At 40.5% G+C, this 13,516-nt stretch overlaps 1 pseudogene; it reads right to left on the bottom strand.

Annotated features, from left to right (window-relative positions):
• Nucleotides 1–9,437: 9,437 nt before the first annotated feature.
• LOC149525668 (uncharacterized) lies at nt 9,438–10,103 on the bottom strand (annotated as a pseudogene).
• Nucleotides 10,104–13,516: the final 3,413 nt, after the last annotated feature.

A 13,516-nucleotide genomic window follows, 5' to 3' on the forward strand; every position in this document is an offset into this window, starting at 1 on the left:
CACCCCAGCTGCTCTGCCCCAGGCGTCCTGATTCAGCCGCTGCTGAAACTGACCAGCAGCAGCTGAATCAGTACGCCTAGGGCAGAGCAGCTGGGGTGCTGCCGGGTTGGTCCGGAGCGGCGCTGCGGGACCAACCTGGCAGCCCCCAGCTGCTCTACCCCAGGGGTAGGCAAGAAAAGCCTGGTTTGCTGGGGGGGGGGCACTAGCTGCACCCCCCCCCTCCCCCAGCAGACCAGGGAGACGGGGAGCAAAGCCTTGGAGCACGCCCGCAGTGGAACAGCCCAGGCGCGCCGCGGCTGTCCCACTGCGGGCATGCTCCGAGGCTTTGCTCCCCATCTCCCTGATCTGCTGGTCAGGAGATGGGGAGCAAAGCCGCGGAGCATGCCCGCAGGGGGACAGCTCAAGTGCACCCGGGCTGTCCCGCTGCGGGCGTGCTCCAAGGCTTTGCTCCCAGTCTCCCTGCAGACCAGGGAGACGGGGAACAGCTTTTCTCGCCCCGGAGGATGGGGGCGGCGGACCGCGGTGCATCTGGGCGTCCCGCCGCTCCCGTCCTCCGGGGCGAGAAAAGCCCCGTTCGTAACTGCGGATCCGACATAAGTCAGATCCGCGTAACTCAGGGACTGCCTGTACCTAACTTCAAACACCATGGGGCTAATTTTACTGTTAGCATTCGTTGGGAACCCAGAAGTTGAGGCATTCCCAGTGAGAAGCAAGAATGGGAAATTTGGTCAAAAAGCAGCACCCATTCTTTGATGTATCAGTGGCTTATATGAAGTGATTTAATGGTTACAACCCAGTCCATCAGAGGACAAGGGACCACATCAGAGAAACCTCCACGAAAATGGACACAGACTGAACTAACTACGTAGTGAACCTCTCTTCCTCCTGCAGAAGAGGTTTAGGGGATGCCAACAGGATAGAATGGGAAGTCTGCTATTTGTTGTTAATTTGTTCTGTGACTAGTGCTCTGCAGTTTGGGTAAAATTTTCAAAAGTGCCTATTTGACTTGGATTCCTCAGTATCACCATAACAGTCAGTGGGACATAGGCAAGTGTGCCAATTCTACTCTCATTTCCAACATTCCTCACAGCACTTAACTCACTGAAGTAACTCAAGAACTGTTTGTGAGGAGAGAGGGGAAATTTTAAAAATTTCGACTGACAGTAATGGCTATTTCAGGTACTTAGCTCTAATGGTAACAGTAGGTGCTGCTTGAATATTGCTATGTGCAGAATCATTTAAGAAGGCATTCAGGTTTCTTTTATTTTTATTTTAGAAAGAGCATATGCATTGTCATGTGATATATTTAGCTCAAATGAGTACTTAGAGAAGCAGCTGTTACAAGATTAAACAGGCACATAAAACCTGAGGAAGGTTTTATACAAATTAAAGCTGTCTCCAGATAGTCTTATTTTTATATGTGCTTTTTTGTGTAATTTTTTTAGGAGGTTCTATCTTGGAAAATTGACTAAAAATGCTTAAATAGCAATCAAGCTGTGCTAGTTGAAATTTTTTCTTTAAGCTAGCAGTCATCAAATGTCTGGTGTCTGAGGAGAGTGGAAGAAGGTCAAAGTCCACATTCAGTTTGCTCTTTCACTTGGTCTTAGACTAGACCTTGCTTATGCGATCAGCCACGCGTACATACAAAAGAGAAACCTGCTCTAGGGGAGAGGTTATAAGAACTAGAGGGGGGAACAGGGTATAGTTTGAACCATTAGCTCAACAATAGAGGATGGCACTTGCCTGTGAGGGCATGCAGGGGAGGTTACAGAGTTGCGTTTTAAACTTCTTAAAGTTGCAGCATTGCAGCCCTACTTGCCTTATGACAAACACTGCTTTACATTGACTCTGTATTCATGTTTTCATTTTGAGGGTGTGATGAAGAGGTAGTTGCTGGTTTACCTCACTACTTAATTGTTTGAAATGATTATGTGTGTGTTTTCCATCAACTAGTTACATTTTGTAATTTTTATATAAAGCTTCTGGAGGCATTAGTCATGGATAATCTCTTTTTTAATTTAATATTTTTATTGCAATAAATCCAAATTCGTAAATTAGCACTACAGGGTTTTGGAGGATTTTTTGTTTTATTTTTGAGATTGTGGGAGAGAAGAAGAGTATTTGGTCCTATTTGGTGTCTGGAAGATGGGTGGGCGCCAGCCTGCCCAGATCTAAAGGACCACCCCCTAGCCTACGGAGAGGGTCCACAGAGCCCAGATAACCAACTAATTACTTGCAACAAATAAAGAGAAAACAGGGACAGGTGTGAGGGTCAAATGGCTAAAATGAGGGAACCGGGTGGGGACACCGAGCAGAGAACCCCGGACAGCACTCGTCTCTCTTAAGGTACATCCACACTATAAATACAAACTTATGGCTGGGCCATACCATCTGACTCTGGCTCATGGAGCATGGACTAATGAGCTGTTTAATTATAGCTGAGGTATGGCCTCAGACTTAAGCTTAGGCTCTAGAACCCTGCAAGGTGGGAGGAGCTCAGACCTTGGAATGCAGCCTGCTGCAAAATGTCTGCACTGCAAATAAACAGCCTCTTAACCTGAGCTCTGTGAGCTCAGGTCACCTGGTTTGGGCCAACTCTGGGTTTTTTCTATAGAAATAGCCGAAGTCATAATTGCACTCTAATTTACACTTGGGCCACCCAGAAACATGAAAGCAGCCAGAGGTTGCTCTAATTTACTTCAGTGATGTACAATTGTCTGGAGACTGCTCTGTTGTCCAGAGCAGCCTGGAATCTTCTGGAAGTCTTCTGGCCACATCAGCATATTTCCTTGTACCAGGAGGCCTCTAATGACCCAACATAGTGCTTGCTCACAGCATATAGGCAGGCTGCATCAGTGATGTTAGGAATCAATCTGGGGGAGAAATAGCATCATGAAAAGCAAGGCAGGGCACATATTAAATAATGAAATACAAAGTAAAAAATAAAACATCACCTTCAAAATTCTCTGACTGTGATCCTGCAGTGGGGTCCACCTGAAGTGGGTCTTATTCCAGAATTGGGACCATAAAGGCAGATGGCTATGAGAAAGCTAGTACTGCCAGGTTTGTATCCTGGTGGTGAAACATAGACAGCATGTTTCCATCTCCTTCTGAGGTGCTGAGCATCCTCTCACTGAAATCTTTAGAGACTCATACTTGCAAAAACTTCCTCCTGCAACAATAGCGCTTGATGCAATTTTTTGGAAGTAATGCCAATAATTAAAGAGCAAGTCATAGGTAGTGGGTTTAATTTGTGATTTACTTATTTAATTTCTTGGTGCTCTCCTATCTAAGGAGTAGCATTAATGGTTTCAAAACTTCTAGGAATGAACAGTTTCATTGAGGTTACTCCATCCTTTAAATCTCTTAATATACAAACACTATCTGTCTCAACCTAAAATAACTCTGGTTTTTAGTCAATGTCTTTGGAATCGCATGCTTGAAATTAAAGTTCATACCTGGAATGAAAATATTTTTAGCCTGCACTTTTTTCAAATAGTACATCCATCTGTTCCTCAGCAGTGCTTTTAGCATATCCCTATGACATATCCCTGGAATTATAGCATACAGACTTGACCAAAGAGCCTTTATTCCATCCCTTAATCCATGGTGTCTTCGAATGGATGATAAGATTTTAGGCCACCAGTTTCAGATTCAATGTGAAGCATAATAAATTTGACTCTTTTCCAAAAGAAATGTGTAAACATCTGCATATTTACCAAATTGGTATTGGCAATTATCACAGTTACCGTGTGATTTGTTACTGTGTATGTAAATGTCCCGTGAGGACAATTAATTATCAATCACAGTAAGTAAGCACATAACATAGGTGCACAAATGGATGTTCTTGTTGCATGTAGACTTGCATACATGACCTTACAAAATTCAGGTCTAGGGTTGCTTGCTTCCTCTGATACCCTGATAGCTGAATTGTCCTGAAAATGTTCCAGATATGATGGAATTAAATGCTTAGTTTTGGTGCTTACAAGACTTTGTAACTGAAATAACCTTAAAGTCTGTTTAAATTTGTCTTCAGGCCTCAAGAATGTCTATTTGAGATGGGGGCGGGGTAATTGAGAGTACCTTCCAGGGTTTTTTAAATCTAATGTGCTAGTGCAGTGTAGTGCAGACCATGGAGCATAGACTTGTTTGCTGACTCCTTGAGGAGACTTGTACAAAGGTGGACCTCATGGCTGCCACTGAAATAACCATCACTTGTGGACAGTTTTGGAAAAACATCTAGTTTGTGACACAGACAGTAGAAGAAGGATTTGACTTGGTTCCTGTTCCTGAGAGATGCAACCAACCACACTGGGCTTCACATTGAATCTGGTTTGGGATGGTGGCTCTTCTGTCTCGATGCAGGGGCAACTGGACCAAACCTGAGTGTCCCTGTGCTCCCCAGCTTGCAACACCCAGATTGAGGATCTGGGCCAACACCTGCAGGAGAGGAGCCCTGGCTACAGGGTGAGCATGGAATGGGCTTGCTCTCTATTACATCCACATGCCCTGGGGTCTCTTCTGTACATGGGGCCAGGAGAAGTATATGTTTGCCTGTTTATGCACTCTTGGCATCACAATTTCTGTGGGTGCACCTGAACCCCTGCTGAAACAATCCTGCCTGGAAGCATTTCCCCGGTTTACGGTGACACAACTTCTCTGACATTTGCCTTTCTTCTTCCTCGAGTTATCAATAAGGGTCTCTGCTCCAGCAGCTGCTCATGCTACTCACACTGAACTTTCATTGCAATCAGAAGCAGTTCCACATGTGGAGGAAGCCTCAGAATCCATCCCAAAGTTTGTAGAAATGATAAAAACAATCATTTAAAAACTTAGTAATTTCTCAGTTAAGGACAAATATTTGGCATAATCAGCTTCCTTCTTGAGGGGAATCCATTTGTGACTTTCTCCTTGTCCCGTTCAACCATCCCATTATAGTATGTTTATTATGCTTATGGTAAAGGCTGGCCAAAATCAGAATCACTTATCCAAAAACATTGGAGGTGTTAGATATTTGGCCTCAGGATCTGACCTGTCCCTGCTAGAATTGATGAACTTGCAATATCAACCTAGGTTTTGTCTATCTTTAGTTCACATCCAGTGTTATGCTCCTAGTTAGGGAGACCAAAACAAAGATGGTGCATCCCATCCCCTCTTGAGGCTTTAGTGGTTGAGATCCACATCCCAATTTTCCTCCCTGAGCTCATTTTTTCTTGTTAGATTTATACTACAGCATAAATTGTATTAACACTGCAAAGTTTTATCAAGAACATAATCTCGGTACAACACAGCGGTTATATGTACCTTATAAATCTCTTTTAATCTAAGCTCTTACAAATATTGCTGTGTTTTTTAATCAATTTAATGCCTACCTTTCTATCTCTAGTTAATCACCATTTCATATTGTGACCACATTCATTTTCCCATTTCATCAGATACGATGATGGCAGGTATGCTATATTGCTTAGCAATGTGAATACATATACAATATAGAAGGAATCTAACTTACTGTGCATTCTGAGTGGTGTCATCAAGGACACTTCTCTGAAGCAGCGGTTTAACTTTTGGGCAAGATGCTGAATGCATGTGTTATGTATGTTTCATGTATTTTTTAAAGGAACATTTATGGGATATTTTAATTACAGCAGACTACAGCTGCACAATAGCTTTTTCACTTGCATTGCTGAAGCCACTTTAAAAGGAATGACCAACAAAATCAGTGAGTCTTCTCAGAAATTGCTTGTTTATATTCCCATTACCAAGATCAAGCAAACTGCCCAATCTCAACAGAATGTTCAACCTGTTAGAATTAAGCCATTCAAGCAACCGCTGTCATGAGCCAAAATAATTACACTTACTTTGTAATAATTATAATTTAAAGTTATTCTTGAATTTTACAAGCTGCATTCATTAAAACCAGCTGTTGGACATAGTTGTGCAAGCTCTGAGTGCCTATGCCCTTTCATCGAAGTTGAGAGCAGTTCTGTGCATAGATCGGGGTGGGCAAGCATAGGTCAGTGGCAGGCTGGATTTGAACTGCCAAATCACTGGATCCAGTCTGCCACCTGCCCATGGCCCAGCAGGAACTTTGGGCAAGCTCTTTGCCTGCTGCGTTCCTGGACACTGCTCAAAGCTTCCAGCTCTGAGGCCCATGTGCTCTCTGCATGCTGCAAACCACGGGGAGGGGAGAGGGTGCTTTGCACTGTCCCTACCCCCAGCACAATCTCTCAGTTTCCATTGGCTAAAAACTGGACAATGGGAACTGCCTGGGCTGTGTTTGCAGTGCAGGCAGTGTGCAGAGGCCCCTCCACTCAAGGGCCAAAAGCACATGACCCCAGCAGCTGGCCACATGGAGTGGCATGTGGGGGCATGGCAGTAGGAAGTTTGACCAATGGTCCTCCAGGCTGCTGGTCTAAACTAAACACCACCTGACCAGAGACTGCACCTGGTATTCTTGTTCCAGGTCACAACCCAAACCCTTTGCACCCTCTCTTATACCCCTCCTCCAGGTCAGAATCTTAAATTTTCTTAAATTTTAGAACTGGAAGGGACCTTGAGAGGTCATTGAGTCCAGTCCCCTGCCCTCACGTACCATCCCTGACAGAGTCCTCTCCTGCTCTCATACCCCATCCCAGACCCTGCACTCCATCCTACATCCCAATCCCTTACCCCTAGTCACAACCTCTTCTTTCATGCAAACTCTCTCCCAGACCCCACATCTGCTCCTGCACCTCAGTGCCCAACCCCATGCTCTTTTCTGCACCTGACCTACATCCCATTAATCCATTAATATCATAGAAGAGTGCAGCCCTTGACCACTTACCAAATTCTCAAACTGGCCTGCCATAAAAAATTATTTCCCACCCCTGGCATAGATGGTGATATGTTTCAGAAACCTAAATCTGCTTCTGTTGGTCTCAGTGATAAGATTACCATTACTTAAAAACAAGCAGCACTAATCCAGTGGTGAGCACTCTTGAAAATCCTATGCATAAGTAAAGATTGAAAAAAAAAAAAAGATATTATGCAAAAAATCCCTTTTCAGTGTTTTGCTATCAGATTTAAATTCTGTTTTCCCACGGGAATTTTTGTAGTGGATTTTCTCCCAATTTTCCCATAAATCTTGCCTGCTGAGAGAACTTGGAAAGAAATTTGTGGGCCACCACACTTACTCTCGGAGAAAATGAGAGAAAAATTTACATTTTTGCATAGACTTTATCCCAAGTTTATCAGTTAGAAAATTTTGATAGTGTTAGTTTCACAAAGAAAGATACACTACAACCTTTAAAGTTTCTCTCACTTCTGCTTCCAATCTGAAAACAGTAAGAAAATCTGGGGATAAAGCCACAATTTTAAAAGAAGATGTTTGGAGATTTTTCATGGTGTGTGTAGTTTTTGTAATTGGAAAAAAACAAACAAACTAAATTTTCCTCTGGAAAATTTCACTGACAAAATACCATTTTCTGATAAACTTTTCATCTGAATATTTTCAACTAGCTCAAATCAGAACCTGCAAGCCCAGCTTGTTTTCACATACATTTACTTTGAAAACACATCATTCTGAAATTCTTCAGAAACAAACACTGGTTCTATAATAGTTGCTTTCGTCTTTTTCAATGGGGAGTGGATCCTAGTGGTACAAGTACAGGTTGCCTTCTCTACTCTGCTTGTCTAAAGCACAGTTCCTCCCACTCTATTGATAACAATGTAGCATATTTAGAGGCGAGGTCTATGGAGGAGAAATAGTTTCACAAATTATGTATCATTACACTTTGTCAGTTGGCAAAGGAATACTTCCTCATTTATCCCTTCAGTGAAATTTTGTTTCAGCTAGGCTGCAGAAAGAAATTCTAAAATTGGCTTGGCATCTTCCCTGCAGCAGTTTGTGAATGTGCCATGAAATGACAGATGGAGTTTTATTAAAGGCAAATGAGTTGACTTTGAAAGATTGCTAAATCAGATGCCAAAAGGTAAATCAGTACCAGCAGACCCTCTGAGAGAGTGACAGAAGACTGGGCCACTTTGAGTTTAGAGGCTCCAGCCCAGCCCTGGTCCCCTGACCTATCTAACATCTCATCCACAGAGTCAGAATATATGAAAATGAACACTTGAGACATATTTATTAACATTGTACCAACAGCATGTATATTAAAATGTAACTTTAATTGTGAGTTTCCACTGCAAGCAAAGCTCTTCATTTTAGGAATGCTTTTCAGGCTTTGTTGTGTGTAAACTTGTTTCTAATTGAAGAAAAATCTAATTTACATGCAACATTACTGTTAATGTTAAACATTCTGAGCCCCTTCAAATGCTCTTTTCTTATTGTAGAATAATGATAGTTCTTTACTTGTTTTAACATGTTGAATGTTCATTCACCTGAAGCCACTGGTGCAGGAAGACTGACAAAAATATGTAGTGTAATTGTGATATTAGGAAATACAGTCAACAGGCTGAGATCAAATATTTCTTGAAGCAGTTGTTTTGGCTTGCAGTCCAGTTTTAAAGTTGGTGGAATGTATACGTTTCAGAAAGATGATCTCGTCACAGAGATCTCTTAAAAGTTTATCATACCTTTTGTTGAAACTGTTCAGCCACTGAACAGATAGATCTTTATCACTTAGTTCTCTGAACTCCCAAAGGAATCCAAGAGGGATACAAATTTGTCACAGTGACTCAAATCAATGTGTAAAACAAGATTTGATGGAGTCAAAAAAATTGGCTCAATAGTGTCTTTCTTCATCATATTGAGATGTTAGGTTGTGATTGGTGGAAAACTCAGATGAAATGTCAATACTCTGTGCTACTGATTAGGACTCAGAAAGGATTGCATCCCAATGATCACAAATCTTTTGAATATATTTAAGAAGTCATTCAATGTTATCCCTCTCAACATCTAATATAGCATTGTGTGCTGCAATTACAACAACATTGGTTTTGTGGATCATTTTAGCAGCTTCATCCACATGAATGACATGCATTCAAATGCATTCAAATTTGGATGTATACTTCTGAATTGACTTAAGCTTATTGCAAGCCTGTGCTGTGAGAGTAAGAGATTCAAGCTCACTTAAAGCTTCTCTCACAGAGTCCAAATGCTGTGCAACAGGTTTAACATCATCAGTTTGTTATGATGATCTCGTCAACATGCCATGATGGGAAACAGGCAGATGCTGCTTCAGAATTTCGGGGACTGCTACTGAAGAGGTTGTACAATTGCTGGATTATTCCAAAGTATGCAATTGCTTCCTTGAATGATTCACCGCAATCAAGGCTGAAAAGATTTAGAGTGTGGTTGCCACAATTGGAGAAAACACAGTTTGGATTTTGCAGAAGGAGGACTGCTTGTACTCCATTGTACTTCCCAGCCATATTGGTTCCTTCATCATAGGCTTGGCCAATGCAGACTTTAAAATTTAATTTGAAGCCTTCCAGAATTTCTAATATATGAGCATTAATTTCTTTCCCAGCTTTTTTTTTTAAAAATTATCAAACAAAATGAATCATTCTTCAGTTGAAACCTTTGAACTTCCTACAATTTTAACATATCGAACAATTAAGGTCATCTGTTCTTTATGAGAACAGTGTGGAGTTCTGTTGTTAATTGAAAAGTATTTCGCGTGTCATATCTCTTCAAGAATTGTTGTTTGCACAAATGTCTCACACAGCTCAATAAACTAGTTTTGTGTTCTGGTAGACAGATAATGAACATGCATGTCTTTTCCGCTCTCTTGTGATTAATGAACATGCTTAACATGGCCTAATAAAAGTGGTTCATACTTGCTAAGAAGCTCAAGTATACCAAGGAATTTTCTGTTTGTAGGGTCACTGATACATTGACTGGAACCAAACAAAGCCAATCCCCATTCAGAATGAAAAAGAATGACATTCAATATGTGCTCAAGTAGTTTTTTCCAGTTATCAGTTTCTGTGTTTATTTCACTCGGGAGTAAGTTTTCAATTGAACTATCAGCTAGTGCTGCTCTACAAGTTGATTTCCATGTAACATAGTTATCTTTATGCGATACTGACGTTTCATGTGCAGGTGTTCAGTCTTTCAGCTTCCTCCGTCCTCTACTGGTGCTCCAACCAGATGGGTCACACATTTGAAGTATTACTGTTAAAAATGAAACAGGGTACACAGTGCAGAGCCTGCTTTTCCATGCTCCAACGGAGCCAATTTCTTGTGTAGATCTCTCCATTGAGAAAAGTTTTTGTCAGCAGACGAGTGGGAAAAGTATGATTTTCAACATCTTTCGGTATATTGCTTTGAATTTGAAAACAACTAACTTTGAGAAATGACTGCATTTCAGCAACATTGTTCTTATAAAAAAATCCAATATGAAGTTCTGTTGCCACTGTTGTTACACTGTGTCTTGCTTTTGCTGTGTAGCATCTCCAAAGTCCTCATTTTCTGCCTGCACAGTCTCTAAATCAAGCATAGATTCTGAATCTATTGCTACTGTTGGCATTTCTGCGTCTTGATTAATGACCTCCTCATTTTGAGGCAGTGGCATTGAAATGTGGGTACAAAATTTTCAGCATTAGTACTGGAAGTGTCACTGTCAGTATGGTCACCATCTCATGGCTGAGGTGTCATTTTCTATGAGAAATGATGTTATTGGCTTTAAACTCTTAACTTGATGTTTCAGTCTGTTGCTTTCGTTGTCTCTTACTTGCACCACTTTCAAAGCTTCACTTCATTTTTATAAAGGGGTTCTTTTAAAACAGAGTAACACAATAAATTAATTCGTTAAAGACTATTGGTTATACAAAACTTTAATTGTGTATATAATTCACAATTAATATTATATAATAATGTCTTGCAGATGCTATTTACCCTGGCCCTTATAGCCTTATTTCAAAGTCTTGAAATTTCATATAACATGTTCCCATGATTAAATTTCAATTTCTCTAATAACTGGTGCATTATTATTAATATGAGCACAGGGTGATTGGCAGATTAGATATAAAGTGTATTAAACAACTAGAATTAAAAGTTTATTATCACAAAAAACCTTTAAAGGTGAATCTAAAACTGGACAAAGAGGTAGCTTACAGCTGAGCCTGATATGGTCATTGTATACAAAGACACATAAGAAAAAACAGGAATACAAAAATCTCCTATGCAGAGATAAACATCTAATTTAAAGATTAAACTCACCCTCAGGCTAAGAAAAATCACTTTATAGTAACAGAATTAATTATGACTTTCAAAACCTCTAATCTATGCAAAGACTGTAAACAACATTTCATAACATAGAATCACTAATCACAGAAGCTACTCCAGTCACACACATGAAAACTTGGATGAGACCGAAAAATTGGTGAAGACCCGAGGTCCCACAATGATTTAAATATATTTTGTGCATGTCTATATAGCTCATTTGTTGTCTCTGTTATAACTGCAAAGTCTATAATAAATGAGAATGTCTTGTTAGAAAAAAATATCAAAATTTGAGGCACTTTTGTCTCCTGAGGCCTGGGCCAAATGGCCCTCCTGGTTCCCTCCCACCCCCCATCTGATAGGGCCTGGATACCAGGTACTTTTTTTCTAATTTCCTTCATTTTGTCAGCATATGTACATAATAATTATTAAAATAAAGTTTCATTATTAAGTTTGGACCAGTACAAAATGCAACCAAAACATAGTAGACTGCTAGCTTAAAAATAATATATTGATGCTAATACTTAGGTTTATTTTTCACACAGCACTTTCTCTGAAGTACAAGAAAGATTATATGGCTCAACAAAAAAAAAGGTAGCATATAAATATTACATTAATTATAACATCTTTGTATATCCACAATTGAGACTGAGAGGCCAAGAGACATGAAGTAGTACTGACTTGTGTAAATCTAAGTGGGAAGAAGCTTTTAGTTCTGACACACACTTGCTATTGTATAAAATAAAATACATTTTGAAGTGTTAAGAACGAGCACAGATTTGCCTTTATATTCCTGTTAAGCTTGATAGAAATGACCAAGTAAAAGCCTTAACAGTGACCCATATACACCACAAACTTTTAGGCCCCAATATTATGCCTGATAATTCAATGACTGTCATACAATTTACTTCTGTGGGGTGGAATTAAGACTTTTTGCTACTCAAAGTACTGGCCAGACATTCATTTGCTCCATTTAATGTTCTGATTATAAAATTCCTAAGGCGAAAAGAAAGCAATGTATGAAAGGTCTCAACTACTTTCAAGGACAAATCCTAATCCTGTCTATCATAATGGTAAAATATCCTTTGATCTTAAATTAGATTAAAATTTAGCTCTTAAGACGATATGTTAAAACTAACAAAAGGAAGTTTTTTTCACGCAGCGCATTGTCAACCTGTGGAACTCCTTGTCAGATGATGTTGTAAAGGGCAGGAATTTAACAGGGATCAAAGAAAACTAGATAAATTCATGGAGGCTAGGTCCATCAATGGCTATTAGCAAGGATGGGTAGGAATGGTGTCCCTAGCCACTATTTGTGAAAGGCTGGAAATGGATGACAGAAGAGGGATCACATGACCCCTCTGTTCACTCTCTCTGGGGTTCTGGCATTGGCCACTGTTGAAAAACAGGATACTGGGCTAGTCTGACCCAGTATGACCATTCTTATGCTCTTAAAGTTATTCACTAAATGTTGGGAACCAGGGCCTGCCCTAAAAAAAGTACCATGACTATCATTGTTCTACTCCTTACCGTAGTTACTAGGGCTATGTCTAAACTACATTTCTCTTTCAAAAGAGGAATGTAAATGAGGCCAATCGAAAATTCAAATGAAGTGCAGATTTACAAATCTTGCCTTCATTTGCATAATTGCATGAGAGCGCGTTTTCAAAAAAGGTTTTTTAGAAAAAGAAACCGCAGTCTAGACAGGGTTCTTTAGGAAAAAAAACAACCCACCCTTTTTCAAAAGAACCCATTCACCTCATTTTCAGGAGTACAGGTTTTTTGAAAAAGGGCTTTTTTCCAAAAGGACCCCATCTAGACTGCAGTTTCTTTTTTGAAAAATCTTTTTTCGAAAAAGCGCTCTCACACGATTATGCAAATGAAGTGTGAAATTAGTAAATCAGTGCTTCATTTGAATTTTCGATCGGCTTCATTCATTTATTTATTTTTTCGTTAAACGTGCCCTAGAAGTCTAGTATACGCTGATCCTTAGCTCAGACAGAATGTGAATGATAATGTGAATGGGAATTCTCCCTCCTGAATGGTCATCTGCTACTGCTGTGGCTAAGTCAGCTAGCCTGTGTTCCAACTGTAATCTCTCTCTGAAAGAGGAATGGCTTGTAGGGTCTACTCTTACTAGATACACCAGCTCTGACTGCAGTTTTCCCTTGGCTCCTCACCAAAAGTGAGGACTTGGCAGGGCACAGGGATTCCCTAGAGACCTGTTGTTTCTGGTGCACAAGGTGCACTCAATCCTCCCCCAGATCCCATTAAGGTCACTCACCTGAGGCAACAGAGCTTCACCAAATCTTTTGATCTCAGAGCCCTCTGAGCACATGGAGGGAGGATTGT

This window comes from Pelodiscus sinensis, chromosome 1 (assembly GCF_052426305.1).
Source record: "Pelodiscus sinensis isolate ZL-2025 chromosome 1, ASM5242630v1, whole genome shotgun sequence".
In the NCBI taxonomy this organism is placed as follows: domain Eukaryota; kingdom Metazoa; phylum Chordata; order Testudines; family Trionychidae; genus Pelodiscus; species Pelodiscus sinensis.